This window comes from Trichosurus vulpecula, chromosome 1 (assembly GCF_011100635.1).
Source record: "Trichosurus vulpecula isolate mTriVul1 chromosome 1, mTriVul1.pri, whole genome shotgun sequence".
Lineage (NCBI taxonomy): Eukaryota > Metazoa > Chordata > Mammalia > Diprotodontia > Phalangeridae > Trichosurus > Trichosurus vulpecula.
Window position 1 is genome coordinate 461,197,854 of NC_050573.1, and position 21,629 is coordinate 461,219,482.

General features: G+C 37.7%; 1 non-coding gene and 1 pseudogene across 1 annotated transcript; one reads left to right on the top strand and one right to left on the bottom strand.

Moving 5' to 3' along the window:
* Nucleotides 1-5,028: 5,028 nt before the first annotated feature.
* On the bottom strand, nt 5,029-6,534 carry LOC118839891 (annotated as a pseudogene).
* Nucleotides 6,535-20,722: 14,188 nt separating this feature from the next.
* Nucleotides 20,723-20,825, top strand: LOC118835024. The gene has a single exon (XR_005009390.1). It is a non-coding gene; the product is annotated as a U6 spliceosomal RNA (small nuclear RNA).
* Nucleotides 20,826-21,629: the final 804 nt, after the last annotated feature.

A 21,629-nucleotide genomic window follows, 5' to 3' on the forward strand; every position in this document is an offset into this window, starting at 1 on the left:
AACACAGGTAGGGCAACTGACTTGTGGAAATGTGTTATGTAGCTCTAGCTTTAGTCTAGACTAGTTTTGGACTAGGATTGAGGGCTAAGACTGGCAAGAGCATCCAGAAGGTTTAGAGCAATTATAACAGGACACCTTTCTGCTGAAGGGTTCATTTCTGGTCATTTACAGTATGGAACATCTAGAACAGAAGTTCTTAATCTTTTTTTGTGCCACACACCCCTTTGGAAGTCTAGTGAAACTCTTGACCCCTACTTAGAATAATATTTTTAGATGCATAAAATAAAATATGTGGCATTACAAAGGAAGCAAATTACACTGAAATTTAGCTATAAAAATGTTTTTAAAAAGTTCATGGACTCTGTACCTGAGAGACATAACAAGGCAAAAAGACTCATACATTACAAAAATATCTACAGAAGGCCTTTTTGTGGTGGCAAAAAATTGGAAACTGGAGGGGATGCTCGTCAGTTAGGGAAATGGCTAAACAAGTTGTGGCATATGATTGTGATAGAATACTATTGTGCTGAAAGAAATGAATACTTTCAGAAAAACCTGGGAAGAGTTATATGAACTGATATAAAGTGAGATGAGCAGAACTATGAGAACAGTGTTCACAGTAACAGCAATATTGTAATAAGTCAATTGTAAAAGACTTAGTTACTCTGATCAATACACTGATCCAAGACATTTCCAAAGGACTAATGAAGAAAAATGCTAACCACCTCCAGGGAGAGAACTGATTAACTCTGAGTGCAGATTGAAGCATATTTTCTTTCACTTTATTTTTTTTTCGTCTTTTGCAACACGGCTAATGTGGAAATATGTTTTGCATGACTTCATATGTATAATGAGTATTGTTTTTCTTGCCTTCTCATTAGTGAGTGAGGGGGTGGAAGGAGAGAATTCAGAAGTGAAAATATTTTTTTTTGAAGTTCATAGACTCCAGGTTAAAAAAAAGCAATGACCTAAAGGAAGAATAAGTTTCAGATTGATACAGGGATTTAGGGCTCTTCTAGGGCACTGTTTTTTAAATTGGGGGTCATAATTCTTAGGTCACGATGTCTACCTTTCTGTTTTAAACTACTTAAACTAAACTAGGTGTGGCTGCATGCCCTTTGAACTAAACTTTCCATCATTACCTAGGCACTATTTTAAACACTCCTTGTGGCTCACTATTTATTTATTAAGTGACTCCTGTGTGCCAGGCACTGAGGATGCAAAGAATGGCAAAACACCACCTGTTCTCAAAGAGTTCACGTTGTAATGGAAGCTACATTATGGAAACTACATACAAACAAGTTATCTATATTTATATATAGTGTATGCATACATGTAAGTATACACACATAGGATAAATTGGAGATAATCTCTGAGGGAAGGCACTAAGATTAAGGAGGATTTGGAAAGGATTCCTGCAGAAGGTGGGACTTAAACTGAGATTCCAAGGAACCCAGGAGGTCTAGTTGGGGAGAGAGTTTCAGGCCTGGAGGATCAACCCATGTTTTTAAAGGTGCAGTCTCACTATTTCCAGCTAGTTTTTTGCTCATAGACTGACCTGTCTCTCAGAATGGTACAGCTTCTAGCTGTCATGGGATTTTTTTTTTCAACTTTTCCTTTGCAGGGACTAAACAAAAGAGAGCCTTGGGATACTGTGCTGTGATACCTGGGATACCAATGTCCATTCTTCCACTTCTTTCAGTGGGAGAGAGGAAGGGGTGGGGCATGGGTATAGTGGGGTACTGAGGAAGTGTGAATTTTAGAGTTAATGTCATCTTGAAGGATTATGAGTTTCTGGAGATCATACCCTCTAGGAGAGTAGCAGGGTAGGCACAAAGGGTGGGGGGAGGGAAGAGGGGAAGGAAATAATGCAGAAAAAGTAGTCTAGGACTCAGCTGTGAAGGGAAATAATATGCTAAACTAAGTTCTGTGAACTCAGCGAGACAGGCAGAATAAGAATATGTGTGTGTGTGTGTGTGTGTGTGCGTGTGTGTGTGTGTGAGCGTGTGTGTGAGCGCATGCACATACAACAATGGTCTTGGAAAGAGCTATCCAGAAATGATACAGGCAGAAAGTTGGGTAAGAACCAGGAAGACACAAACCAAAGGGGAAAGCAGTGTGGCTGAACCAAATTACAGGCAAGTAATGGAATAGACTAGAATAACAGATTAAGGCCAATGATGAAAGAAAGGCAGGACCTTGGTGAATGAGAATCCTCCTTCCTCATGCCTAGGACTTTTAATTGATCCCTGTTGAGGCAGGAATCAATCATAGAATCACTAGCCTAGACCAACGCATGTGGGAGGAACTAATTGGGAGCACCTAGGTGAGCAAAATTGGACTTAATGCTAATGAAATGATAGGGTGGTTCCAGTTGTGAAGGTGAGCAGGACAGAAATCAGTTAAGCAGTGGAAAGGTTCAGAGACTGAAGTCAGTAGGGTTTATAGCAGTAGCAAGAGATAAGGCCAAAGTCTACCATTCTTAAGTCAGTAGAATTTCAAGTAGTAGCAAAGAATCAAGCAAACGACAGAATTGTGGTCAGTATGGTGAATACATCATTATAAGCAAAAACAGAGGTGATTATAAGACTAAGGATAATTCCTTGTGAGCTATTACTTTGAGAACAGTCTCAGGACTTCTTGAGGCCTGTTATCTGTAGGTAGGCCAAATTTATTATCTGCTTGTTAGACTAAATCTCTTTATTTTTAGTTTACCAGATTCTCACTGGTTAATGCGATATCTGATCTCTTTTGGGGAAGGGTGATATTACAATAATTGAGTATTCAATATCTGTGAGTGATGAAAGGATTGTGTTCCTGAGGATGATTTTAAGACTTTGAAGGTAGGTCAGTATCATCAGAGAATCTAGCTCGTTGTGAGGGTAAGCAAAGTGGGACTTTTTACTGTTTTTTCTTTTGGAGTACTTCTCAGCACTAAGGCAATCAAGGGCCTTTGATTGAGTCTTACCTTTGTAGGAAGGCCCATACCTCTTTGCTAATTAGGTCTTGAGAGGTGTGAAGCCCTCAAGAAGTGTGACGCCCTCAGGCCCTGAAAAAGGGTATATATATATATACTCTGAGGGTACCCTTTAAGCTAGAACTCCCAGAACTACACAGGCGGAAAGGTTTTGCTTGTGGGCTCACTCATTGGAGTGAGATTTGGCCAGAGGAGATTCTGGGTAGCCTCTGGGTAGCCTTTAAGGAGCTGGGGTGGGGGGAGGTGCAGCTTTGAAAACCCAAATGTTGGTGCTTCTCTCTGGTAACTGTGTATGTATTACTATGGACAGACAGAAGTCCTGTCTTCTGATTTGTGTTATTTGTTCTGTTTATATAATTTCTGCTTATAATTTCTGTTTGTGTTTGCTCTGAAGTTCAGGGTGCTGACTTTCCCCCCCGAATTAAATGAATGATATATGTATGTTTAATTGAAGTGAAATTGTTAAGCCCTTAAAGTTGCTTTCCTTAGAAAAGCAGATCAAAGAACCTGTGCTAGCAGCCCTCCTGTGTACAGCTGCTGTTATTGACCTTACACCTCCACAGCAGCTGCTAGCAACATTGTTGTTGCAGTGGGTCAATTCTAGTAACCCAAGTTTTGTAGCTGAGTCTTTTACCTCCTTTTATCAGAGATTTTCCCTCCAGGGGTCCTGCCCAGTGTACCTTTTAGCTGATCCATGCTGACAGTTTCTGAATTTTGGAAGTCAACAAAACAAGGAATAGTTTTGAAATATTAGTTTTGTCAGTGTTCCATTGAATTTGACTAAGAAACAACTTTAGTCAAAACACAGATTAGTATGCCTAATAGTAATATAATACAACAATGAGTTGAAAATATAATAATTGATATAGAAAATTTTTTCCTCAGTATCTTGTCCTCTGTTTCAAACTGTGTCTATGTGTATAATTGATTCAATAGTTTTGATCAAATCAACTAGTCACAGCAAAGAGACCAAGGTTCTATTTCTGGATCAGTTATCAACTTGCTGGTTGACCTTGGACAAAAAACTGCACTTATCAGTTTCTGTATCTGTAAGTTGAGAAGGATGGTCTAGATTGTGTCTAAGGTCCTTTCCAGCTCTAATAATTTGTAGTTTTAGGTTTTCATTTTTCCAGGTAGAAGAGTTCTAATTTTGGTCATTTCATTTTACCTCTCTGCATATTTTCTAAAATCCTGTATTGTTCTTGAAGCGTAGCATCCAGAAATGTGTACGGTACTCTAAGTGACAGTTCAAAATGGTTTTGTACAAGGACGAGTCAGAGAAATAGGGAAAAACAAAATGAAGCAATGAATTTATTGCCAAAAGAAGACTAAGTTTTAGGTCAGGCTTACAAAACTTTGCTGTGAAATGGTGGGCAGATTATTTAACTTAGTTACTCAATCCCTAGATATTTATTTCCCATTACTCCCCTTCATAGGCTCTCCATTGCAACCAAACATGTCTATCTGCTGTTCCTGAGACATTGAATAATTAATTCTCCCATCTTTGTTTTTGCATGGCAAAATCTTTGGATGCCTATATTGCACTTTCTGTCTATCCCAGCTTGTTACAATCCTTAGCTTCCTTCAAGGGCAAACTTGGTATCCCCTCTTAGCAGAAGCCTTTCTTGATCTCCTAACTTTTTAGTGCTCTCTCCGTTATCAAATTACCTTTTATTTATTTTTCTGTGTAATTGTACCATAGCCTTGCCCCATCTTTAAGAATGTAAGCTCCTTGAGGGCAAGGACTATTTTTGTTTTGCTTTTGTATCCTCATCTTTAGAACAGTCCTTAGTACTTAAGGGTCTTAATAAATAGTTGTTGAATTGAACATTGATCCTCCATTCATCCATTTTTAAATGGGAATATTAATATTTGCATTACTAGTTTCAGAGGATTGTAGAGAGAGAAGTGCTTTGTAGTCCATAAAAATTCTATTTTAATGTAAGTTATTTTGTTGCTTTTTATCTTTCTCTTTTTACTCCAAGATTTTAAAATTATATTTCTAAAGTACCATTTCTTCAGAGACCAACCAAGACATTGGACTTTGGATGTTAGGGACCGCTGTGCTTTCTTGCATGAGCCGCCACTCTCTGGGGATCCTGGAAGGATAGTGGATGGATCCTGGAGCTTGAATGAGAGGAGGTGATAGGCCCATTGGGTGAAACACGTGGTCCAAAACCTGGTAGGGGTGTAGGTGCAATCCTAGGAGGAGGGGGCAGGGCAATAATGACCTTGCTGGAGGAAATTAAAATAATTGGTGGAAGTTTCTTTTTCAGCTGTTGGAGAAGAGGAGCTCTAGGAAGTCCTGGGACAAGCTCCAACTTAATTCCAGAATCTCTTGTTCCTTCTTTATCCTTTTTTCCTCCTCTGGCTGCCTGGGATCTTCCCCATTTCACACTAAGCCTATGCCCATGTACAATCAGTTTCTTGAAGGACTTCAGAAACTTGGCTTGTAACAAACTGGATGAAAGGACACTACTTCTCTGAACAGCTGTTATCTTTTGGATCTCAACAAACTGGTAAAAGTGATTTCTGACATCAGTCTCGCTGACCGTATCTCCCAGGCCACCAACATATAGTGTGGCAATGGTCTTCTCATCTGGTAGGTACAGACAAGGCATTGTTGAAGTCTCCTTTTGATGCTTATCCACCATCGTTTGTGTGTGTGTCCTTCATTCTCAAAGAGGACCATGACATCAGGGAGATGATGACATGACTTGCAGTTGACTTTGATTTGAGTGAAAGAGGGCTGTGCAGTCATCAGCCTCACTTTCTCCTCCAGAGCCATCTGGGTCCAGTGGCTGGATGTTCATCTGGATGACTGGAGATGACCCAGGATGCAGTGGGAGACCCTGGCCCTTTTAGGCTAAGGCCTTTTCAGGTTCTCACTCTGAGTGAGGTGATCCTCATTCAGTGAATGGGCCTCTTTAAGAAGTGAGTCAAGGGACAGCCCCTTTAACTTAAAAAAAAAATCCAACTGGGAGTGTAATACTGATCTTTGATATTCTGATCAGCAAGAGATTCACTTCTGGTGTCTGTGCACTCTTCTCCTCTTTTACATTCTCCTTTCACCCACAAGGAACAAATGTGAGGACAATTTCCTTTGTCTTAAGGGGTGGTCTAGCATGTCAGGGTGGCTGTAGCCTTCCCAAGGCCACCAGCCAGCTGAGCTCCATCAGAGGTCTTAGAAATCTCTCACTCGACATTCTGGATGTAAGTATTCTTTGTTTACCTCACACTTAGGTATATCCCTTAAGGGATGACAGTCCTGCATCATGGACCTGAATAAATAAGCCATATTCTAGGTCCAAAAGGCAGGCCATTTTTTTAATCTCGCAGCAGATTTGTGACGCACTTAAGTCTTCTTAAGACGCAGTGAAAACTGGGGCAATCAGCAGAACACTGTGAACCACCAGACATAAACACTGCATTCTTTTCCACTCTTCTTTGGTCTTCGGCATGTGGGGACTTTCTCCAAGGTACATCTGACATGTAATAGAGAAGTCTGCTTACTCCCAGTTCTACTGGTATATGTTGGAGCCCAGAGATGGTGCCATTTAAAGGGCGCCACCGCCACCGGAAGTGGGAGCGGGGCGGGGCCTCTGCATTCCCAGCAGCCCCTGCGGCCAGCGGCGTGGCTCCATTTTGTTGCTTTCGCACCCCATTTCTTGAGGCTCACGATTTTCACTGCAGTGCCACATTGCACTTATATCTTAAGGAACAAGTAAAAAAATTCTTTTCCTGGAAGTTTCCAACATTTCAAAGATTATGGAAGGTATAAGCATGGAGTTGAGGAGACTTGTTTTCTTGTCCAGCTCTGCCACTCGATTGGGTGACTTCAGGTAAGTCGTTTATCTGCTCCGGGTCCCTCTCAAAAGATTGCCCAGGAGAAGACTGTATTAGATTATCCCCAAGAGTCCTTCCAGCTAAAAAAATTTATGAATTCAAGAAATCCATATGTGCCATAAAAATGCTATGTGGACCATGTGCAACTTGAAGAGCATAGAACAGGGGTGGGGAACCTGTCTCCTTGAGGACTCACGTGGCCTTCTGGGTACTCAAGTGCGGCCCTTTGACGGACTCCAAACGTCCAGAACAAATCTGCTTAAAAGGATTTGTTCTGTAAAACTTGGATTCCATCAAAGGGCCGCACTTGAGGATCTTGAAAGCCACGTGTGGCCTCAAGGCCATAGGTTCCCCACCCCTGGCATAGAATGTTATAGGAGAAAGGGCCTGAGATTTGTCCACTTTGTTGGGGGTGTGCCATAGAGGAGAGAAGGGCCAGTAAAGTTGACCCGTGCAGCTGCTGCGTATTAAAATCAAAAGACAGGCGTTATGTCTGTAGCAGGCTTTCTTTCATCACGATTTTTATGAATCATGGAAACTTGTTCTGACCATCAGTTTTTCAAATACAGCGTGTCCTAAGGTCCTTAGCAGAGTTTCAGGCCAGCTCTTCGAGATGAACTGGCTACTTTCTGCCATTCCCCCTGCAGGTGAGGTGGTTGGGCCCCTGGGCTATGATGGGGGAGGGGGGCGCCAGAGGGAGGAGCTGCAGGCTCCCCAGGTAAGGGGCCTTAGCCCAAGCCCGGGGATCTCAGCCCGGGTGCGCGCAGTAGGACGCACGCTTGCCCAGCACAGTCCAGAGGCAGGGTCCCTCCACAGCCGGGAGAGTCTTCGCCACGCGCCCACGCGGGCCAGCCGGGGCGCCGCTCTGCTGGAAGAGACCATTAGGGATGCCCGAAGCAGGGTGTTTCGGACGACGGAATCAACGCCTCCCGGTCCCCGCTGCGCAGCAGAGCGCGCGTCGTCGCGGGCGTCCACCCCTGCTCTTGTGGTCAGGTACGCGGGGCCCCAGGAGCCGCTAGTTCTATTGGAGCTGGAGGAGGGGGCGGGGGAAGAGGACCGAGTTTTCCTAAGCATCCAGATAGCGGGAGAGTCGGGAGCCGGGGAGAAGGCAAACTGGGAAAGGAGCCTAGTGGCAGTGGAGCCTGTTTCCGAACGCCTTTGTCCAGAGGACACGGATGTCCTTGTCCTCGGGTCCAGGTAGGAGACTTTGGCTGGCGGGGGAGGGTGCGTTCCGGAGAGCGTCACCTTCTAGCGTGTGCGCCCCCCGGACGGCGGGATTCTCAAGCTCCGCAGCACCTGTTGTGAGAGGGCGGGAGGTAAGTGGCGGGGCGGGGGACGGGGGTGCTGGCGGCCGCAAAAGCGGCTCTGTGCGGTCCGTCCTGCGGCTGAGCTGCGCGGAGCTGAACGCCCTTCAGGTCGAGGCCCCCAGCTGGTAGGCGGGAGGCGTTCGGGAGCTGACCGAAGGCTGAATCAACCTCAGCATGCAACCTGCTGCCCTTTCCCTTCCCGGATTTTCAAGCCTTTACATCCCTTTGAAAAGTTGGTTGATATCAAAGAAGGTGAAAACGAAATAATTAGATGTGGAGTTTTCTTTCTTTCTCTCCATCCTGGCCACCCTCCCCCCAAGTAACCTTAACCGTAGCTTAAATTTTAAAAATCGAAGTTGAAAATCAAGTGTTTGTGAGCATCACTCCGCAGATATTTAATAATAATGAAAGGATCTAGATATTCTAAGAAAGTAGTTCCCAATGTGTCGTAAGTAAGTTCTACATCAAAGCACATTATATAGAGTAAATATGTAGATTGTGTTCTGGAGAGGTGTCTAAATATGATTTCAAATTGAAAATTGTTTGAAAGTAGTTATTTGAACTACCAAAGGATCTTTTAAAATGATTGTAGTTTAAATTAATGTTGATAAGTAACAATCTGTTGGAAAATATCAACTCTATTGAATTTTCACCTGCCTGAAAACATGCTTTAGAAATCAAGCTTAGGATTTTTTTGATTTATAAGGATATTTTAAAATTTTACTAAATATAACACTTAAAATTTACAAAATACTTGGCCTTAAACATGTTCTTAATTAGTGTAGCTAAAGTGGCCTCCACACACAACGAGTTTATTGCTTGACAGTAGATCTTAAAGGTGCAGCTAATTCACTAGTGTTGGAATAAATAAGGGCTGTTAAAAATAAAACTTGTGACAAAGCATTACTTGAAATCTGTATGCCTATTGGTTTTTGTGATTTGCTTCCTTAGATTACAGAAGAAATGTATTTACTCTGTCAAACCTTTATCAGAATGGAAGAAGAAAGGAAACTTTACTTTAAAAAAAGTAGAAAGTAGCACTAAGTCACATTTTGGGGCACTAACTTGCTGGATTATGAAGCAGGTATTAACTTTGTGTAAAATACAGTCTGTAGGGGCTACTAAATAAAGTCTGAACCACTAAGATGTAAACCTAGTGGAATATAACAAAAAATACCTAATTTTAAAATATGGTGATTTTTAAAGATAATCAAAATACGTAGTGTGTTTCAAAAGCCTGAAATGCTACTACACTTTTGGGACACACTGAATTTGAAAAACTGGTGGTCAGAACAGGTTTCTGTGATTCATAGAGCTTTAATGAATGATTCAGAAACTGACTGAATCAAAAGTTATCTTCAACTCTAAGGAGTAAATGTAAATTCGATAAAAGAATTAGCTCCCGATCTAGTGAGGTAGAACTGAGATATATTCATTATATAGTGTGTTCGAAAAGTCTCCATGCAGTTTTAAACCTCAAAACTGCACTGAGACTTTGGGGACACAATGTTTTTGTTTTTTAAACAAATAATACCTTGTTCAAGTTCAACACACATAGCTTCAGTATTCATGTAATAACATTAGTTTCATGGGCTTGGCAAGTAAGATACAATTTGGCGCTCATATGACATTTTGATGGCTAATTATTTAGTCAATGTGGAAAAAAAGAGTACCAGGCAAAAATGTGGCCAAAGGGCATTCCACTTTGAGTTGCCCTTGAACCTTTATTGTTCAAAAGAATGCGTCTACAATTAGAAAGAAGGAATCTTCCCGTGAGACTACAGGAAGATCTATATACAGAGTACCCACAAGAATACACACACACACACATATGACATATATAGTATACATATCCTGTCGATTCGCTATTCAAGCTTAAGGCTGTATGAAGACTTCTGAGACATCCTGTGTAATCTTTCATTGATTCAGAAAGACAAGGTGGGGGCGGTATTCACCGAATGTGAAATTCCAGGGCTGGAAGGGAAGCTAGAGAGCATTTAATTTAACACCACTTATGTTATAGTTGAAGAAACATACCTAGAGAGGTAAGATACCTTGCTCAATCAAGATCTTGCATCTTACTATTTTCCTGAGACCACTAATTAACTGAATGAAAGAAAATACTCTGCATTCCCTTGTAAGGTTAAATAAAAAATATTTTAAAAATAGCTAAGTTCTAAGTTTTAAAAAAAATTATTTTCTATACTTATTGCACATTGAGATATATACTTGTGACATCTTATAAGGTGAGATAATATTTGTAAAGTACTTTGCAAATCTTAAAATACTATATAACTACTAATACTATCAGATCTTGTCTATTCATCTATGTAGGTCTCACTAATAAGTTTTTACAACTAGGTAGAATTCCTATGCCATATCTTACACGGATGTGACACTTGGCAATATGCAATAGCCTGTTTATGCCCACCAAGCATCTTTCTACTCTTTGTTTGAAAAATCAATTATTTTTATTCTCCAAAGACCATAGTGTGTTTTGTTATTGTGGAGTTTGAAAGAGGTGAGTTTTTTCAACAGCAAGCAATTGAGTGAGGATCACTGAACAACTTGTAGCTCCTCAAATACAACCACAATCCAGCCTTATATCCTTATACTATTTGTCTCTATCTGACTCATCCATGTGCAGCACCAAGAAATATATACTAATATATGCTTCATGTCATAGTCAGGGCAATATGCATTTTTCATTTACTTTATTTTTTGGTGATTAGACAAGTCTCTTTGGGGTTACTTTGGACTTCACTGAAGAGAAGGCTTTGTAGTTTTCTGGAGCATAGTGTAACTTGCACATTTTGAGACTCTTACCATCGATAGAAAATCCATCTTGTACCATCTTTGTGAGGAGACAGTGTTCCTAGGGAGTCAGCACTGAAGCCAAGAAGACCTGGGTTTAAATCTGCTTCTGATATATATTGCCTATGTGACTGGGCATGGCACTTAACATCAAGACTCTGGGCAGCTCTCTATGACTACATGTTGCAGTGAAGGTGCTGTCCTGCGTTGATAGAGGGAGTTTCTTTACCTTCAAGTTCCTAATACCAGTGAAAATCATAGGTCCAGCCCCTATCCCTTTGTTAAGACCTTATGCAGGGTATCTCGCATTTATTGATGAATGCCTTTGGTGAGCTCCCCATTTAACACCTTGCTTGATCTCAAGATTCAGTCAATTATTGAACAAAATTATTTCTGTAGTATATCTTTCATAGGGTTTTGCACAATTTTGATGTCTGTGTAGAATGACTTTTTTGTAGGATATCTTTTTAATGCTATATTTTGATTTTTCAAGTAAAATGCTATCTTAAAATTATAAATAGTGAACACAGCAGGATCTTATATTCTTTCTGTCAGTTGTGACTTAATTTTTTCTACTATGTGAAATGAATATATAATGTTGTATACATTTATAATATGTTAATATCATACATTAATATAACAATATGGTACAATATATAACATACTAAATGAAATCTCTCTGTTCCTTTCTTATGTTTTCATCAAAGATAGCCTCTGTCTAGTCCATTTTCATATATGTATATTTTTTAAATGGGGTTATAGGAAGCATCTGGAATTGCTGCTTGTTTGTGGGAGGTCCTCACCTGTTAGTAGATAAGTCCTACGGAGTTTACCTGAGGCACCCGAAAGTTAGGTGGCTTACCCAGAATAATACAGCTAGTCAGTCAATACTTCAGCATACATTTATTAAGCACCTCCTATGTGCCTGGCACTATGCTGTAAGTGTTGAGGATGCAGTGAAAAAAAAAAACAGTGCCTTCTCTCAAAGAGCTCATGGTCTAGAAAGTATCAGGGACAGGATTTGAACTTACATCTTCCTGAGTCCTAACTCAGCACAAAAACTTTCTTTAAAGATTTTTCAAAAATGCACAAGGATCGGGGTGGGTAGTTGTGGATCTGTGACTTCATCTGTGTAAGAGCTGTACAAAGTGTAGGTAACTCTACCAATGTTGTACACCAACAACTGTTTTGCATTTTACTGTCCCAGAGGGTATTTTGGGGAGTACTAAGAGGTTAAGTATCCTTCATGGAGTCACACAGCTAATATAAGTCAAAGCCCCAACTTGAATACAGGTCTTCCTGACTTTGTAGCCAGCCCTCTATGTGTTAATCTCTTGCTGCCTCTGTAATCTTATAGAGATGAGAAAACAGAATTATGGTCAGTAGTTGCTGTTTTCAATCTTTTCTGTCTATCTGTCTGTCTATATCTCTTTGATATAAGTGTTCACAGTAGACAGTAGACACAGTAGATTGAATGAATGAATTACTCTCTTATCATTTTATCTGGGATAACTCACTTATCTCTAAATCTATAAGTTGAAACACTCATTTTTTTCCTTGTACTTTCTTTGTGTAGATTTTTCAGATGTTCTCTCCTTGTATACAATTTCAAGCATATTGAGCTCTTCAGATAAAAATTGCCCTTATATTTTAAATATATATTTTATGTATAAAATTATGTTTTTCCTCTTGAATCACCTTGATAGAAATGTGCCTGTGTGAAAATATTTTTATTCTGATATTTATGGTGAAAAATCATATTCTTCAATTGCTTGCAAAACTAATCCTGTATCACCTGTGAGTTGCTGGAAAGCAAGGATGAAAGCTACTTTTAAAAGTTTATCATCACTTGAAATTGTTTTAAATTGAATTGTTGTTTGAATTGATTACTTTCTCTAGTTAATGAATTAACTAGACCTTTTTTTTTAAAGAAAAAAAAACAAATTTGTTCGAAACAAAGTAAGGCAAATGCCTTTTTCTCACATGGTATACGTATGCCTGGTTTTTTCCTTTTGTGTTCAGGCTAGGAAGGCATCTTCTCACATAATCCTGTGCTTCCCATCATGTCTGGGTATTGGGCCACACATGCACCCATAGCACCTGAGTATACTTGTGTCCGTGTCAGCCTGACAAGGAGCAGAGGAGGAAGAGGAGGAGGAGGAGAAAAAGAAGGAGGAGGGTGGAGTAGGGGAGCTATCTAATTTTCTCAGAGCCTCTGTAGTGTACTGTATTCTTGAAACTGTATGCACGCAATATATTTCTCTGCCTGCTAAGCAGGTAACTCTCAGCCATTTTGTTTTTCTATTATAGATATAAAATTGGCTGTACTTGAAAATCTAGGAAAGGAGTTGGAGAAAGGCTTTCTTTATTCATTCATTCAACAGGCATTTATTAAATGCTCAGTTTGCATAAAGTACAAACAGAAATGCCTTTCTTTTGTATGAAGGTGAAAACTGAATTGAGCTCAGAGCTCTTGGCATATTTTCAACAAATTAGTTTTAAATTTATGCTAATAGTCCTTTTTAGGATTTGTATATTTTTAGTATATTTGGGTAGGGAAATTTCTATTTCAATAATGACTTACATTTCTCCTGAACATTACAAACATTCCACACCAATTGAATGAGCTCTTGCTCAGTAGCTCATCTGGTATATGAAAAACTTTTCCCCAAACACATTTCCTGAATTGATCCTATATATTTGAGCTTTGAACTCTTTCATGCTTTATTAGTGGCTACTTTATTAGGGATTTAACATGGCCTTAATCCAGCCATCTGTTCAGGTTTTTTGGCACATCAGCAGATCTGCGGTGCTAGAGCCAAAGAAATTTCCCACATTTTTAAAGGTTAGGGAAAGAGCTACCTTTCTGAATAGATTTCAAATGATTCTCAGCAAGACAATGGTGCAGAACTGGAGTAAAAATGCATGTCATTCTATGAAGCACAAGGTCCCCTGTCTGTCTTTAGCCTTGCTGAATGGCAATTAGCATTTCAACTAGCCAATTTGGTTACTTGCTACGAAGTACTTGGGTTTGTAATTTGCTGCTCTCAGTTTGGTGCTGTTAAGAACTGGCTCTTATGTAATCCTCTCAAAGTACCTTTCTTTCCAGCATGGTTATTGTTGCTGGTCTTAAATAACTAATCAACAAAGAGATTTCCTTGTCTTGAACTATAGGGTGCCATAGACCAAGGAAAATGAAATGCCAAGCTAATAAGGGAATGATTGTAATTATTAATGGTCATTATTGAAATGCGGCACAGGTTGAAAGATTCAGAACAGCTTCAAATAAAATGCAGTTCTAAGGGGGAAAAAGGAGAGTATTGTGAGAAACTGTTGAATAGTTTATTTCTGTTTGTACTTTGTAAGTCAATAAATAGGGAGCACAAATATGGGAATAAATTAGTGGAACATAGAGGCCTCAACAATTTTAAAAAGACAGTCTTAAGTTATTCAGATTGGTTTTTTTTTCCATTCTGAGAAAAAGAATCCTACAAGGAATATGTGTAAAATATAAATGTAAAAATCCATTCTGTGCTTGAATGTGATAATGAATTAACTATGTCTAATCCAAGTGCAGAGGCATAGGTTACTTTAGTGAATGCATGATCATTTTAAAATTTTGTTAGCAGTTTCCTTAATAATGGTTTCTGGTAATTAGGTGACATCAGTTTTTCATAATGCATGCCTGTATTCATCTGTAAGGAATATGCCATGATAATCCTTTCGTCAGTATAATTGAAGTGATAATATCCTTTAATCCATATTACAGGACAATATTTCAGTTCAGTTCACCTTGTAAATCAGTATTCTCTGGGAGAAGATCCAGTTATACAATGATTTGAAAAAATAAATTCTCATTTTTCAAATAATCTTTAACTAGAGAAATGAAAACAGAAGGAAGAATTATTTTAGATATATGTATCCTTTAAGTGCAAATAGAACTTTGAGGACATATCTGAAGGTAATCTAACTAGGCTTGTGCTGGAGCCAGCTAGAACCAGCTAATGAGAACTCTGTGAGCATTCACACTTTGGAAATCAGCAAACTCTACAAATCAGGGTTCAATTTATTGTCTTGTTGATTGTTTAGACTTAAGAATGGCATAGAGAAAATGCCAGTAAGGAAGATTATATTTAAATGTGTGTGATAATGCATTTTTCTCCCTGGAGAGCTAGTGTTATTTTACCAGTATGTCTGTGAATGTAATCATCTGATACACGAGCGCGCACACACACACACACACACACACACACATACACACACATGCATAAGTATATGTATGTATGTGTGTATTATTTGTGATTGTGCAAGAGAAGCCCAATACATAGTTAAAATTGTGGATTAATCAATCAATTATTGAAAGTCATCATTGAGCAATCAACTAGGCAGCCAACTTGCCAGTGGAGACAAGAATTAATCAAAAAGTTGGAAAATTGAAGCAAGAAGGTCAGACTGTCCTTTGGTAATCTGGCTGGTTTCAAAATGTAACAGGTGCCATGAAAGGGATAGGACTTGATATGAACCTCAGAAGATGTATAGGATTTGGAAAGGTTGAGAGTAGGGTATATTGTACTGTAAGTTTGGGAAATAACATAAACAAAGCCATGAAGGCAAGGAAAGGGCAAGTCAACATTGAATAAACTAGGTGGTTTAGAGCAGAGATTTAAGTTGAGAAATAGTGTAAGGTAAGATTGGAATGTTAAATTGGGACCAATTTATGGATGGCCTGGATTACCAGGTAAAACAGTTTGGACTTTATCTTCTAGTGACTTGGGAAGTTTTGAGAATGACTTGGAAATGGTGTTTTAGCAAGACTAATCTGGTGGATATGTACAAGATAGATTGAAATGGGGAAGATAATTAAAAAGAATATTATGCTAACAGTACCAAATTGACCTGAGGAGCTTGAAGTAGGGTAGTGGCAGGGGAATGGAAGTGAATAAATGAATGAGAGACATTATAGAAGAAGAATCATTAGGATTTGGTGATTGGATTTGGAGGGTAAATGAGAGGGATGAGTAAAAAATAATTCTGAAGTTTAGATTTGGGTAACTTGAAAAGTGATAATACTTTAGTTACAGATATCCTGTGCATATACCTATATGCTGTTAACTTAGCAAAAGACATCTGGAAAATAATAGTCACAGAGACTGAATTTAGCATGCAACACTCAGAAATAAAGCAGATTCTAGAGGCAGATTGGCAAATCAGTCAACAAGCATTTATTAAACATCTAAGTGTCAGGCAATACAAAAAACGTACATAACTATCTCCGCCCCCAAGGAGCTTTTGTATTCTACTAGAGGGATACAACATGATCTTGACTAAATAAATACAAAGTAATTTTTTTTTTTGGAGAAGGAACCTACCCGGGGAAATCAGGAAAAAGCCCCTGTGGGAAACTGCATTTCAGCTGAGCTTTGAAGGAACTAAGGGTTTCAAGGTGAGAAGTAGAACATTCCAGGCATGGGGTTGTGTGTTCAGGAAACAGACTGCGAAGTCATGGAAGCAGAGAAGAATATGTAGGCTGTTTAGCTGGACTGTAGATTGTTTGAAGGGAAGTAATGTGTCAATAGTCTGAAAAGATAGGCTGAAGCTAGATTGTGAAGGACTTTAAATGCCAGACAGAGGACTTTGTATGTTCTTGGAATAATGACCACAGATGCAAAACAAAGAACATTTTTTTGGTGTGCAATAAAGAACTGCTGTGCATTTAGGTGTTTATTTTTTGAACCTACAGATTGGTAGTGGTCACTCGCAGTAGTAATTTATAAATATGAAGGACTATGATATGAATATGTACAAAACATATGTTGTATGTGTGTATGTACTAGAATAAATGCACTCTGATCCCAGGTCTTGCCCTATTAGATATGTGTTTTTCAGTAATGCTTGAAATCATGAATGACTGCCTTAGGTACATTTATTCTCTTTGTATTTTACATATAGTATTCTCTAAATCTAGTAGGCATACTAGTAGGCAATCTAGTATAGTTTCTTTTTTATTTTTATTTTATTTTATTTAAAAAAATTTTTGGCAGATAACTTCTTATCAACTATAGGGGCATGTATGATGCAGGCCGAGTTGTTTCATAGTCCTTGTTATTCACCATTACATCTTCCTTATCCACCTGATTTCCCAGCATTTGGTTCCTGTTTTCATTCCTATAAATAGTAGGTATAATCCATATATTTTTGGACATACTCCAATATGGAAACTTGTTTTGCATGGTTATGTATATTTCTTGCAAGGGTTTTCTTTTTTATTTTTTTCCCTGTCCCCTAATTGGTCAGAGGGAAAGAAAATAAGTACTTGTTACTTTAAAAAAAGTTAAAAAATAATAGCAGTATGCACAATTGGGAAATCTCTTGACCCATGTCAGTCTATGAAATTTTTTCCTGAACCATCAGAGCCTGTTCAAATTATTTACCAATACTTACTTAAATTATTTACCAAAATTATTGTTTGGGAACTTAAATATATGAAGCCCATATATACCTCTATTCTCTTCTTTTTTGTTAATTTTCACTCTTTCTTGTGGGGGAAACTTAATTATCTGTGATAGGATTGTAGTTATATTCTCTTCTTTACTGGATCTCTCCAGAGCTCCTACCTGATGTCTTGAATTCCTTTTTTTCCCCCTAGGCTTCATCTAGCACCCCAACCATGTTGCTACTCAGATCTAAACTCATGTTCAGGAAGCATAAATATGAATAAATACATAGTTAAATGTACCTGAAACATAGAAAACCTTAAAAAAGAATCTTATTTCAGGAGGTCAGCATGCTGGACAGAGAATAAGTAGTAATAAAATCCTCATATTCAAAATATGTTGTGAATATCAAGTTATTGCTACATTGTTGCAGTGTGTTAGTTTTTGGTAGAAATTAGATATTACCTGAACTCCCCCTTTCCTTCTGTCTTCATTAGACACTCACAGCACATCAAGGCAGAATTTGTTCTCAGGCAGAATGATGTATTGTATTGTTTTTTGTCTCCAAGACTGCATATTGGATTAAAAAATAAACATTATTTTTTGTTATTCTAAGAAATTTTACTGAGGATAATATAATAAACCATTGTCAATAGTCCACTAATCTGTAAGTTGCTGGTAAAAACAAACTAGCTAATGGATATTAGTCCTGTTTTGTCTTTAGGTATACGTCTGAATCTTAAAAAAAACCCAAAACATTTTATTGATGCATTTTGTTTGTATATCAAAATTATTTCTCTGAAAGAAAAAAAGAAAACAACCACCCTACTCCACTCTCCATATTATACCTTCCTTGTGACAGTAACAGCTAAGAAAAATTATCCCATACAGTGATGTCATCTAGCAGTGGCTATATTTTTCTGTCCTAGAATGTGGATCCTTAAATTATCTAGAGAATAATTTCCATATTTGCACTTGATAATTGACTAATGAGATAGAAAAATTTCACCACTGCAAATAATTTTAAGCCATCTAGGCAGTTTCAGATTTTAATTTTTTTCTTTAAATAGTATTTTATTTTTTCCCCCAGTTACATGTCATGAAAATTTTTAGTATTCATTTTTGTACGATTTTGAGTTCCAAATTTTTAGATTTCAATCTTTGAAAGGACTTCAATTTGATCAGCATTCACAATGGGGAAAAAGGTATGATTATAAAACTGTTGCACACTTGGGCCAATTTAAATCACTTGGAAACATTGCTATCATTTACTTTATGCTTTTTAAATTTTATATGTTTTTAATTAAATTTTATTTTTCAAAATATGCATAGTCAAGAAAACAAATTCCTGCATTGGCAAAAAAAAACTCCAAAACAAAACCAACAACCCAACAACAACCCAACCACCCCAAAATGTTTCCATCTGCACTCCCGAGTCATCAGAGTTAGATAGAATGTTTCATCTTGAGTTCTCTGGAATTGTGATTAATTACTGTGTTTATGAGGATTCTAAAGTATTTCAAAGTTGGTTGTCTTCACAGTGTTGTTGTTATTATATAAATTGTTATTTGATTTTTAATGAAAATATCTTGTCTAACTTAAAAAAGTATGCATCTATACTTTTAAATCTTACCTGAAATATTTCTAGTGGTTAGGTTTTTAAAAAGTCCATATCAGGTAGCACATTGGGCATAGTTCCAGATTGTTTTCTAAAATGGATCAGTTCACAACTCCACCAACAGTGTCCTAATTTTCCCATATCCCCTTCAACATTTATAATTTTCCTTTTCTGTCATTTTTTTTCCAATCTGATAGGTGTGAGGTGAGTTCTTTTAATTTGCATTTTTCTAATCAATGGTGACTTAGAGCATTTTTTCATATGACTATATGTAGCTTTGATTGCTTGATCAGAAAACTACCTGTTCCTGTCCTTTGAATGGTCCAGTTATTTTAAGAAGTATTTTGCGTAAGAAAATTCCAGTATAGTAATTATTTAGAGTTCTCTGTGGAGTATTTTCTCTCTCCTTTTTTTCAGAATTTTAATTTTTTGTTATTCTGAACTCGACAAACATTAACAAATTTTCATATATAAAGAACAGAATAAGAGAATTTTATATCATAGTGCATTTCTATTATGTATACCTTGGTGGGGGGTAGACACACGTGTATGTTAGTTTCAAAGTCTTGATTGTGGTCCCTCTGCATTGACTTTTGTTCTCTTCCATGCATTAAAAAAGTGCTTCATTGATTGTCTTTTCTTTTTTTAAATCACTATCATGACCTCTTGTGTGTGTGCCAAATTTTACCCTTCCCCCTAAAAAAAAGCTATTCTTTGTAATAAGCATAGTTAAGTAAAAGAAATCCATAAATTGGCAACATCTAAAAATGTGCGTCTGTTATTTTAGTTGGGGAATGGTTGAATAAGTTGTGGTATATGATTGTGACAGAATATTATTATGCTATAAGAAATGATGAGGGGAATGGTTTCAGCAAAACCAGGAAAGATTTATATGAACTCATGCAAAGTGAAGTGAGTGAAACTAGGAGAATATTGTATGCTGTTACAGCACTATTGTAACAGAGATCAACTGTGAAAGACTCAACTACTTAAGACATTGATCCAAGACAATTCCAAAGGAGTCATGATGAAAAATCCATTTTCAGAGAGAACTGATAAACTCTGAGTGAAGATTGAAGAATATTGTTTTTCATTGTCTTTATTTTTCTTGGTTTTGTTTGTTTAAGAAATTTGTTTTGCATGACTTCCATATATAATGGGTATCATATTACTTGCCTTTTCAATGGGTAGGGGGAGGGCTAGCAGGCAGGAAAGAATTTGGAATTCAAAATTTAAAAAGTAAATGTTTAAAAAAAACCCTAAAATAATGTATGTTTGATTCTGTGTCTGTAGTACATCACTTCTCTGTCAAGAGGTGGGGTGCACTACTGTTATCCTGGCTCTCGTGGAGTCATGGCTTATCATCAAATTGACCAAAGTTCTTAAGTCTTTTAAATTTGCTTTTCTAGTCACTATGGAGAATGTTAGTGGTCAGTCAACAAACACTTATCAAGCACTTCCTTACTATATACCAGGTATTATACTTAGTGCCTGGTATACAAAGAAAGGCAAAAACCATAGTCCCAGCCCTCAAGGAGTTCACATAATAATGTGGGAGACAATATGCAAATAACTGTGAACATATAAGATACATACAGTGTGACTGGGAGGTGGTCTTAGAGAAAAGGCGCAGGGCGGGGCAGGGGGACATAGGGGGAAGTGAGACCAGTAAAGACTTCTAGCAGAATGTTAGATTTGAGCTGAGTCTAGAAGCAAGGCAGAGTGCTCACTTGGGCAGTGTATATGTTAAAATTAGAATGATCCAGAGAAGATCAGCATGGCACCTGTGCTAGGATGATATGAAAATTCATAAAGCATTTCATATTTTTCTTTCTTTATTTTGCCTTTTTTTGGGGGGAAAACTCATTGCTAATGTGAAAATTTGTTTTGCATGCAATAATGTATGATTATTAACAGCTTCCATTTCCTCTTTTGAAAACTATCTGTTCAAATCCTTTGATTTTTTACCTTTTGGGGAATGGCTCTTGTTTATATATGTTTGTTTCTGTTTTCTATGTATCTTAGATATCAGTCCTTAATTGCAGAAACTTGATGCAGTTTTTTTCTACAGTTAACTGTTTCCTTTGTAATTTTAATTGCATTGTTTGTTTTGTATAAAGTTTATCAATTTTATGTTATCAAAACTGTCTATTTTATCTCCTGGGATCTTCTTTATGCTTTATTTAGACAAGAACTATTCCTTTCCGTAATTGTGAAAGGCACCTCCTTTTTTATACTTAACTTTGCTTATAATGTGACTTTTTATTTCTAGGTAAGGTATCCATTTAAAGCTAATTATGCTATGTGGTGTGAAATGATGGGCTAAATATAATTTCTGCCAATCTGCTTTTTAGTTTTCACAGCAGTTTTTGTCAAATAATGAGTCTTTACCTCAATAGTTATGCTCTGCTACTATCTTCATTTGTGTCTGGATCTTATGTACCTAATTTGTTCCATTGATTAACTTTTTCTATTTCTTTAACCAGTACCAAATAGTTTCGATGCTTATAGTTTGAAAACTGATATTAATAGACCTTTTCATTCCTACTTTTTTCCATCATTTCCCTTGAGATTTCTTTGAGGGATATTTTGTTCATTTACATTAATTGGTGTTATTTTTTTCTAGCTTTATA